The sequence below is a fragment of the Plectropomus leopardus genome, chromosome 14 (genome assembly GCF_026936395.1).
Source record: "Plectropomus leopardus strain MGB_pleo_1.0 chromosome 14, ASM2693639v1, whole genome shotgun sequence".
Classification (NCBI taxonomy): domain Eukaryota; kingdom Metazoa; phylum Chordata; class Actinopteri; order Perciformes; family Serranidae; genus Plectropomus; species Plectropomus leopardus.
Window position 1 is genome coordinate 31,264,055 of NC_142189.1, and position 11,996 is coordinate 31,276,050.

The window sequence follows — 11,996 nt, forward strand, 5'->3', positions numbered from 1 at the left end:
AATATCATTCTTAATTCTGAAAATCTGGAACCCTGCTGCCACATAAGACGCCAAACATTAAACCATTTGGCAAAATCCAAAATAATGTTCAATGCCAACATTTCATTTCTTTACATTATCTGCTCAAAGGAAGTATGGTTTAAGTATGATAAGGTAAATACCAAAACAAAGAATATCAAATTTTCTTCTAAAATTTACAGGGACATTATACATATATATGTTTAATCTTTCTTAGTGTTATTTCTTTCTTTGTTTCTTAAACATTAAGGGACTGAAATTGATTTATTTGAACCCCTATGTCCCTTACTAAGGTAAATTAAGAATAATTTTGCAAATAACCCTATATGTTTTCTTTACAGTTTGTAGTGGATTTGTCCTTTAAATAGCAACTGAAACTTGTGGGCATATATTCTCCAACACTGTTTATCATTGAAATACATAGTACATAGTACATTTAACTTTCAACTCTGCCAAACTAAGAAAAAGAACATATAAAATAAAATGCTGAATAAATGATTGTTTTTAGCTTGTAAATTTGGCAAGCAAGGGTTGTTGTTTTTGTAAAATTATTTGGCACCACCTGAATCACATCACTGAAAAATTTTGATGGTTTTGAGCATTTTTAGAACACAAATTGTTTGAAATTTGATCAAAATATGCAATTAAACAAAAGACTTCTGGGAGATGGACAATGTATTCAGCAGGCAAAAGGATAAGATTTCTCTACATGTGCATGGGTGTGAGTGCACATGCATATGTACTCAGGTCTTATCTGCAGAGCGAGCTCACTAAGCTCTGGTATTCCTGTGGGCAAGTGTGCATTAAGCCTGCGCCAACAGAGTTAGCAGATTCAGCCAAGAGTCCCCGATGTCTGTGATAAATTAAGTGTTAACAGTGAATGGGATAGATGAGCCAACAGTAACAACCTTGCCTCTCTCTGGTGCTTTCTGTCCAGTAAACTCTCCCACCTTCCATCACTAATAGAGGTGGTCACAGAGAAGCCCAGCAGCAACCGTGACTGTGCTACATTAGCTTTTTGCCAAATACTGGAATGAACATGCAAGGTTAACCCACCACCAAAACATATGTTTCCACCAAGTCAAAGTAAAGGTTTAAAAATATACTTAGATAAAAATTCTCTAAACCAAAAATAAATTCAATTTCTATTCGGACAATCAGTTATAAATATTCAGCAGCATTACTCACTTTAGCCTAAAATAAACCAGAAAAGAGACAAAACTTAGCCATAAAAGACAAAAATCAATAAATTTGAAGTCTTGACAGATGCAAATAACAGGTTTAAGTCAAAATAAATAGCCTGACACTTCTTCAATCAACAGTTAGAATAAAACGTCACTACGACAACAACACAGAGATATATATATAAACAATATAAACTCCAATGAGGCTTCAGCTTACAAACAAACATATTCTAGAATAAAGCTGGGAGCTGCACAATATGTACACACTGCATCGTGCACAAAATCACAACACACACAACATTGGATTTTCTTATCCTGAGAGAGGTTAATAAGTGTGCTGTTGTGCTGATCTGTCTGAATGGCATTCTTTGAGTATTAAGCAAGGTCTTTGTCAACCTAATCTAGGTTCAACTTTTGTGCTCGTGCATTCTCAAAACAAAACATACTAGTCCACTCAGCATCTCTGTCCCACCATGCTCCTTAACTTTAACAAGGCCTTAGATGGAACAGGCGCTATGGACACAACTGTGACAGAAATCATTGCCATAAACAGCAGAATGATCTCACATGATGCTGATGGAAAAACCACAAAAATCACAGCTGGAGGATCCACAATGGGCATATTAGCACTTAGTACCTTAGCCAGAATCAGCAAGCACCTGTTTGTTTGATTTGGGCCACTTAGCATGCTCATCGGGTCGTGCATTAAATCAGCAATAACTAAGGTAGATGCAACCTTTTCCTATATTATGAGGGGGGCAGTAATGCTAATCATAACCATTGCCCATAAGGATGGGATCCTTAAATGTTTTGCATTGCTCATGTTTTGTACTGTTCACTGAATCCTCGCCCAAGCTTGGGTACATTGCACCTCTCACACCTACAGACACCTAGCCACAGAACATGTAGAATGTACATATTTTACAGACCTGTTTCTCAAACACTGTGGCTTTATTGGTCCACACAATGTATCTTACGTTGTACCAAAAAATTGACTTGAACTCTCATTGAGCTTCTATGGTTGTGCTAACAATAATAGGCAAAGTTGACATGTAATGAAATGCTCTGGCTAGGACTATTAGTGGGGAACTTATTGATTTGAGTAAAGAGAATTAAAGATGCAGGTAGACCTTTGGAACAATGAACAACGCTGACAATGAAGATAGATAAATATTTCAAGTGGAAAAATATGGGGCCTGGACATGATACTTATCAGAGTCCTACTTACTTAGCTCAAGGCATACAGTGACACTTACCAGTGTTGGATTTTCTTGCACCGAGGATCCTGTTGGAAGTACTTTCCAGTAGTGCCATGCTCCCTTCAATGTAATAGTAATAATTTTTAGTTAAAATTAAGCTAAGCTAAGATCCTTCACTGGCTGTCCCACTCAGAATAAGCTCCAATATCCTATCAAATATCATCAAAGGACATCAAGTAGATCAATATCTCGGCTCCATGACAGGCTTTTTACTCAGAACCACCTTTAGATCTCTCCAATTCAGTGCCAAAGTTTGATGACCACAAAGACAACCAGCAAATCCAGCTTGGAGAAGTTCAAGTCTACAGTCACTACAGAATATAAGTTATTGCTTGGAACAAAAGATGACAGAAATTGTCATTACCATTTGCCATGGCAATATAGCATTATGGTGACCATTATGATAACCCATTAGGGTCAATAACATGATTAAAAAAACATTGGAAAAATGATAAATTTACATGTCCCAGGCAAACATTCACCTACAATTTGTTCATCACTATGCTCATAAGTCAGTGGCTGTAGCTGCTAAGGTTGTAAGGAGAACAAAATAACAAATGTTAGCTGCTGTTTTAAACATCCTAGTAGTAATGTTTAATAAAAATGTGATAAGGTTAACAATATTAGTTGGTGTTTTTTGTCTTTAGACCTACCATCATTAAATACACACTATTTATGTTAGCTGCTAATTTTTTAACCACCACAAGGCTATGGTAGGTAAAATAATACAATGTTGCATTCGCTGCTAATTGGCCATACCAGTATTAATGTCAGCGTGAACTTTGGCCATCACACCATTGGTAGCGCTAATGCCATGTAGCATTAGCTGCTTAAGCTTGCCATTTCAAGGCTCATTTAAAAGGTACAAAAAAAATAAATTGATATTGTCAGCTATGCTAGATGATCCTAACCCAGCTACAGCAAGCACTGAACACATATTTGATGCCCAGCCAAAAAAGCAGGCCTGCAGTGGTTGGACACATAGCAATGGAGAGCTATCCTGGTGATGTTTGCGCCATGTTAGCTAGTAGCTACCTCTGTGTCATTGGCTTGTTTGTGTGTTAGCCTACCCCAAACTACACATGATAAGTAACTATTTTTAAGAGGATGAAAGTAACTGCCACAAACACTTGGTTATTAAGTGCAAATGCATAACGAACTTACTCAGTTGTTTTAAGTCTGAGAACGTCTTCATGCTTGGAATGTCATAGTGGTCCCTTATCACAACCTGATTAAGCTGGACAATCAATGTCTTCATTTGTAACACCTGTGAAACTGGTTCTACATCAAACTACATTAACACCTAGGATCAGGGCTCTATTACCCACAGCTTATTATACTGACTTGGAACACTGATAACTTCAATCAAAACTGTTGTGAAAAAAAAAAAATTCAGATGGTCAAACATGCAAACCACTGACATTGTTCTTGACATGTAGCTCCTTCAGTCCCAATAAAACATTTTTAAGTTACACTGTACAAATCAGAACACAAATCTGTCATTTCACTGGCAGTTGATTGCTGTGCTGTCAAAGTTTTACTTTTATGTCAAATTGGCATGTATTCAGCATATGACACCTCCAGGATATCTCCTTTAAGCATAGTTATTAAGCAAAATGTAGTAGCCATGATGCTTTGTAATGACCGGGCATTTTAACTCTCACAAAGTAGAAAGATCCAGCAATTTATAAATTGTCAGGAGGTAAGGAGGAAAGAGAAAAAAAGAGGAAGGAATAGAGAAAGGTAAAAGATGACCATAAAATAAATCTAAAAAAAAAGATTAATGACAAAATAACATAGGAGGAGGGAACAAAAACCAGATTAGTTCAGGTTGTGCCCTGGTTGATGAATGGAGGAAGAGATGGATGGATGGATCAGGGCCCCAGCAGATCCCTAAAAAGTCTTAAATGGCATTGAATTCATTAATCTAATGGCCTTAATTAGTATCAAAATATCTTAAAAATGCACCCCACTCCCCCCCACCCCCCACTGGATTTTATTGATTGATTTTTTTCTGACATTGTGTTGTAAAATCTCAAAATGATTGTTGTTAATTAACTTTCAAATAATTACACAAATCCCTCTCAGAAAACCATCATGAACATATGGATAGTGGAACTAACAACACATTTACCACATCCAATCAGATGATAAATTAAAGAGTTTTTTTCCCAAGGCAAACCAAACGGATACTTTTATAATAATAAATCTTTTCTATGTGTTCTACTTGAGAAGGATTCATTTTATTTATCTATTAATTAATTAATTAATTTAGATTATAGTATAGTAGATTATCCAATTTTTTAAGTTGACCAAACAAGTTGCATTTATGTTACCATAAAGTTGTATGCTTTTATTTTAGCTGCTTTTCTATATCAAGATGCACATTCAGTGGAGGCTCTAAGAATAGAGCATACTGTGTGTATACTGTGCAGTTTATAGAGCAAATTTATCACAAATAAAAACAAAAATTCAACATAAAATCTTTATCTCTCATGCACAAAGAAAATAATATCTGTTAAAGGAAATATGGAACAGTGTGAAAAAGCTTGTCTAAGTTGTCGAGGGGATTCTTGAGGGGAGGTGTGTGGATGTATGAATGGATGTCCAGCTAATACCTTTACATCCAGCCTGCGTGTTAATAATAATAAATGAGAGTCCAAATTTAACGTCTTGTCTTTCAGTTCTTGTACTTGTCTTATAAAACGAACACATTCCCATCCTAACTCGTCAAATGTTAGTTCTTTGTTAGTGGACTTCCACATCTACATCTTATGCTTTAGGTGTTCCTCTGCATCTACTGTAAAAGAGGTGAAGCTTCAGTGTAGTACTGGAAATGAAGTCTGAAGATATATTTGACAATGTTATAGGCATTGTAGACTTTAGTGTGGATTTTTTTTTGATTAAGGGAAATATACTTAATAAGGATAACTCAAAAATCTGCATTGGAGCAAGCTGTAAAAACTGATGAAAGACTGTGAGAAAAAGACTGTAAAAGGGTGAAGTCATAAATTAATACTTTTCTGGAGCTGTAACTGATTTATATTTCAGTTGGGGTCTGTGTGCCTTATGATGATCACCGCGTGGCCGTTATTGTTTACTTTGGGATTTACTGCCACATCACTAGTACACTGTGTGGGCCAAAAGTGCAGCTGCAAGGCATATCAGCAGGGAGCCATAATATCTTTACGTATAGTCCATATAGTGCTTCTCAGGCCAAGAGTAAGAAGTTGTTTCCACAATATGGAGCTTAAAAGAAACGCCAGATAAGCACATAAGCATTAATCATAAGACATTAACTGTCTCTTGGTAGTTCTGTGTCATGAAAAGACATGTTGTTTCCTCTCTGGCAGGTTATCCAACCAGGACCCGAGCGGCTCACAGAGCTCAAAGGCCACTATTTACTGAACTAACACACCGGCACACACAAACCACTGCCACACACACACACACACACACACACCACAAACATACACTGTTGCTTCTGTCTGGCTGTACAGTAGTGGCAGGTAGAGGCGGTGAGTTTATGGCAGAAGAGTGACAACTTATCTTCTTAATGGCATTAACATAAATAATACTGCAAATACTGAAAAAGAATTAACTGAAGTTTTAATTACTTTTGGCAGCGAAAGCTCAGCAGATGTTAAAATAACAAACATGGAGTAATGTCTGGTGGGAATCAGTGCTGACCGAGCCCATGAGAACAGCACTGGGCTTTGAAGCCAAATTTACATAGTGGCCTCAAGTAGAAGTACACTGTCTGGGTCCGTCACCTGATTCCACAGGGCCCAACAAGACTTTTTCCCATAGACTTGATGGGGAGAGAGATGTTTGTGAAGGAGTGGAAATATTTTTTGGGGGGAGTCACAACTAGCCAAACTGGAAGTTAGCTGTTCGGCCAGTGGAAGGTAGCCACTGGGCTGTGCCAGGCCATCATGTCTCTAATACTCTTGGTAACCCAACTTCCAGGTAAAAATGTAAGCAATGCTGAAAACCATAAATACATTACATTTGTTCATTATTATGTGGTGAAAATGTTGAAACTTTATGTTTCAGCAGTGCTGTGGTTGACGTATGGTTAAGTTTGGGCACAAAAACCACTTGACTATGGATAGGAAAAGATAATGTTTTGGCTCAAAATGGCAAGAAACACAGCGAAATCTCAATAACAAACAAACAAACAAACAAACAAACAATCTAAAAAAACACCAATGTTTCAGGGTTACAAAGCTGCTATAAAATGAGGTGGGGGCTGCTGGAAAAAACATCATTGTTGGGGGCTAAAAAGCAGCAGAACACAGCAATGACAAGCTAAAACAATAACGGCTTGTGACCCTTTGCTGTGTGTCATTCCCCCTTCTCTGTCCCACCTTTCCTGTCTCTCTTAACACACACACAAAAAGTGGTTTTATATTCTTAAAATAGGGGGAAAAAATATGCAAAAACAGACAAAAAGTGAGAAGGATTAAAATGCCAGTTTGACTGCAAAAAATGATCAATGCTTTTATGCAGATGGGTCTAGCCTTTATCTGTAAAGTTTTGTGTAAAAGAAACACAACTTTAATTAAAATCAGACAATATCTGAAAGAAAGAAAGAAAGAACGAAAAAGAATCAGTCAAATGAATGTGATGCCCGTCTGGGAGCACAATTCCCTCTAGTACTGAGGAAGTCCAAGCTCATTCCCAGCAGTGGAAATTTGTTTTTTTTTCTTCTTGGTAAGAAGAAGAGAGAGGAGATGATGGAGAGAAGTAAAGCAAATAAGAGGCCATCATGGTGATGTCATACCATACCATGTCATAGTCCAACCGCTCTCCTTTCACTCGCCAAAATCAACTCAGCCACAAAGAATGTCAGGTGTTTGCCTGGATGTATAGACATGCAAATATGCACATATATGTGTAGGCCCTGTGTGTGTGTATTGGGGGAGGGGGGATATATATTATATTATATTGTATTATATTATATTATATTATATTATATTATATTATATTATATTATATTTATTATATTATATTATATTTATTATATTATATTATATTATATTATATTATATTATATTATATTTGTTATATTATATTATATTTCTACACCAGTGTCCTTGGTGTAGAAATGCAAAACGGCAAGCAAATTTACATTGTTAACCCTTTCAAAACCTGGATCAACATCAGTTTGCCTGTGCTGCATTCATACACCTTTTACAAGCATTTAAAACTCTTAAAATTGAGAAAATTGGTTTGATTTCTTTTGAAAATGTGGGGGAAAAACATAGACAATAAGACAAGACAATTTGCTCAAGTTTAAAATAATGTAGCAAAAGTTTATAGAGTTTGTTCTACAGACAGACTGAGAGAGATGCCTTAAACAGTAAAGTATTGACAGTTGATAGGACTTGAGTTACAAGAGAATCAAACAGAAACACTTTGATTTCTGTTTTAAAATAGCACAAGTCTGTTTTTTGGCTACTTAGTGCAAAATACTTGCATGTAAATTGCCAGTTGATATAGCTAATGTGTTAGCAAACAATGTATTGGCTTTTTACACATTTAGCATATAGAAAGCAAAATAAGAATTCATTTTTAGGTGTTTCTTTGTACTTGACACTTGAAAGTCCACTCTTTACAACCTTTTAGCTCTGTTTTTAGTGTCCACCAACTGCGGAGAAAATCAGCTGGCTTATTAGCAGATAAATGCTCCACTTTGTTCACTGGATAGTCTCTAACTGTGGCTGTTTGCTAGTTGCTGCTGAGCATGTGGTGTACAGTGAGTTTATCAGAGCCTTCTCATTGAAAACAGCTGCCTGCTGCTGCTGCTGGAAACTAGGTTGACAAGAGTGGTGAAAATGAAATATTATCTGGGACTGGAAAAACTAAAACAACCTTAAAGATGTTAAAATGTTTCATAGAACTGCAGAGTTGGGTGGTAATTCTCACAAGAATGCTAATCCAGAGGTTAGCATAGCAAACTCTTAAACATTGAGAATAATAATTAAAATAAATAAAATAATAATAATAATAATAGATAGATAGATAGATAGATAGATAGATTTATGATTATAATATAATACATATAAATATATATAATACAATAAAAAATAAAATTCTAAATAATAAATGAATAAATAATAACTTTATAATTATAATAATTTATTCAATTAAATATAATTAAAAATCAAAGCCTCAGAAAAACTTTAACGTAGATCCTGATAGGAAATTAAGCATATGTAGAAAGTAGAAAGGTTGTTCTTCACACAAAGGCAAAACTTGAAACTTGTTTGTATTTATTCAACACACAACAGCAAAAACTTACCCTTTTTTTCCTGGGGACAAAAAGCTGCCCCCACAATCATGGCATTTTTTTTAGGTGTAAAACTTTTTGGGTTAAGCTTTGGATTTAGGTTTGTGTTAGGCACAGTGGTCATGATAAAGTTGATGATAAAGTTATGGTAAGTCTCTGGTTAATTGATGTAAGTCCATACAATTTCCACCTAAATGACAAAAAACTATTCAAATACACTTTTTGGTGCACAACTGCATTTAAGAAACCTTTAGCAAATGAAACTTTAAGAGGCAAAATTTTGGATATCCATATTTGGCTGAAGGTGATTCTTCTATAATTCTAAAGTATTGAAGAAAAATGGAGCCTAAGAGAAGTTTAGTTCCCAGTTACCTCTGGGATGCTATTGCTGTTTCTCTGGAATCCAGAAGCCCTTACACTGCTCACAGGCTGGTTCTGATTTAGTTTCCTCGGCCATATCCTGTCCTCAAGAAAACCCAGGGAAAACTATGACGAAGGAATTTGCTGCGTTGAACACTGCTGATTTGACAAAACGTCCTTTAGAACTCTTTAACATCAGAGGCTGATTGAGAGACATAGCAACATTAGAAAATAGAACAGAAAAATGGTATAAAAACTAAACATATCAGTGAAAACTTGTCTATAAATTTAATATTTTACCCTACTTCTTGGGAAAGGACATAGAAATCTGGTCTTTTGAAGAACTGGATTTTTAAATTTCTCTATCTCCTGAACTTTTGGGGGAAAAGAGTCTCATTAGAGGGAGTTGACCTCCGATTGCTCTCAGACAACTTGTGTTGCCCTTCACTTTGTACCCGAGAACTTATATCTCCACAGGTGGACTGTGTCCATTGAAGGTTAGCTCATTGTCTAGTGGACTATTTACTTCATAAAACCTTGTTTTCTCAAGAGGTTATCAGTGAGCCCACACACTCACTCAGTCGATCTGCTCACACACACACACACACACACACACACACACACACACACACTGAGTGCCTGCGCTGTTTATCCTCATTATCTTTGCTTTGAGTTCCTGTGTTTGTCCAGCTTTTACAGCGGTCAAGGGTCATTGGAGTACAATGTGCCTGAATGAACAGAGAAACAAGGCTTTGCGATGCTGGCGAGCTCGTAGTTTTCCAGGAAAATGTGAACTTAGAAGGTACACCACGGAATCGAAAGAAAAAGAACATTTACCATCTGAGGTCTATTAAGGCGTCTTGAGGAGGACATAGAGGAGACATGTGAGTGTACACAGAGACAGGTCATGAGTTGACAGAACGTGCTGTTGCGTCTTTGCCTCCATTGATTGAGTGGACTGGAAATGAGGCTACCAGCGAAACACAAACTCCCGCAAATCACTCGAGGGCTTTCATCTTTATTTTATGTGCGTGACAACATATAGGTTTGACTCGCCAAAATAAATGCATTGAGGGCAAAAACTTGGACTCAGAGTTGCACATGTTCAATCGCGGCTTTGGAAAAGAAAGAACATCCGAATTCTTTTCCACAACAAGCTGAGAGGGGCTAACTGAGGAAAGGGGGCTTCACTTTACATAAAACTCTTCCACATCCTGTAAGTCCAATCCAAAAATACTTCTCCAGTCTGATAGGAAGGTTATTTCCCACTGTGGTTATGTGCCTTTCCATGTTACATCGATGGTTTAAAATTATGCTGTGCTGTTCACACCATTCGCAGGAACTCTTAGAGGGGTATAAGTTGTTTGGTTTGAGTAACCGTAGCTGGTGTCAAGCATTATGTGGCTTCCCTTAGCACTCGGAGGCCTTCATGCAGGAAATTTTGACTCCAATTTTAGGATAGCCCATCTGAAGGAGGGGATCATGTTTGAGGAGTTGCCAAAATGGCACTGATGATATTAAAGACCTATTCAGAGTTCTTTTTGGGTTTAGATGTATTACTTACTGGTTCTGGTGGGTGTTGGGGATGTTGACACAAGTCAGAGACCCAAAGCTGTGAGAGGATGGTGGGGGGGAAGACAAGACTGAGGAGACCAAGTAGCTCCCGGTTGGAGCCTCCATCTCTGCTCAATGACCCGATGGTGTCGGTCACCTCTCCGCCTATTAATAGACGGCTCCTGTCCATATGGAGGGACCTGTGAATGGAAAAGACCATAGTGAAAATGTGTGTGTGAGGCCAAGGGTAAGCCAATACTCTATTAGAAGCAGAGTGCAACTATCTTGAACTCCATCTAAAGGCTGCTCGCTAAATTGTGTCTCGGCTCTATGGTTGTTCCAGAGAGGAGTAGAATTTACTACTTTTATAGTCTTTCATTATTCTTTATACTCATTTGTATTTTAACCATTTTATTCAATATAGTTTATTTTTAGACATAGCAAGTTTGAGTTCTCACTCTTTTATGGCCTTGAATCATTAGGAAAAGTTGCAAAATTAGAGTGTGGCATCTGCGTATATTCTATGCATATTATATGTTTTTAGTAGTTCAACAAAATCTAAAGCACTATGACCCCTTTTACACCTAATGATCTCTAGTTCTTGAAGAATTCTTGGCATGTTGGTGATCTTGGTAATAAAGGATGTCTAATCAATAGAAAAAAACAAACAGTAGAGGCAAAATCCTGGATTAAATTGATTACCTGCAAGCACAAATCAACTATTAATGAGACCACTGCTCACTCTTTTTTATCTGATGATTTCTAACTTAACTTCTCTTTTCTTGCCTTCTCTGTCCTCTATTTCCAACATGTAGAATATGACACAGCCTCTGATATTGTCACAGTTTGCACTTGAGGTCAAGAAACCTGCTACTTTTTGGTTACAGTTGGGAACCAACTTTTTGCATTTCAGACCAATTAATTTTTTTTTTGCTAAAGTGCTAAAAACAAATCAAAATTAGATGCAGAAACTGTAATGGAACCAGTTCCATGTTGGTTTAAAAGTGGTATATGGTAGCCAAATACACACTATTAAAGCATGTTTTCTTTTAATAGTCTGAAAATATTTCCAATTGTCAACAAAATCCTCCAGTACGTGCTAAAGGTCTGCTGTGTCAGGCCCTATCTAAAGCCAGTGTTTGATTTGTCTCTTCTGGGCTACTGTAGAAACAACATAGGGAACTCCATATAAAAGGACAAGTTCTGTATATAGACATAAATGGCTCATTCTAAAGTAATATGATTATATATGATATAATCTGATAGTAACATGATTATTAGTTTCATGTGATTATAAACTAATGAAAAAACAGTTATTATGTAAGC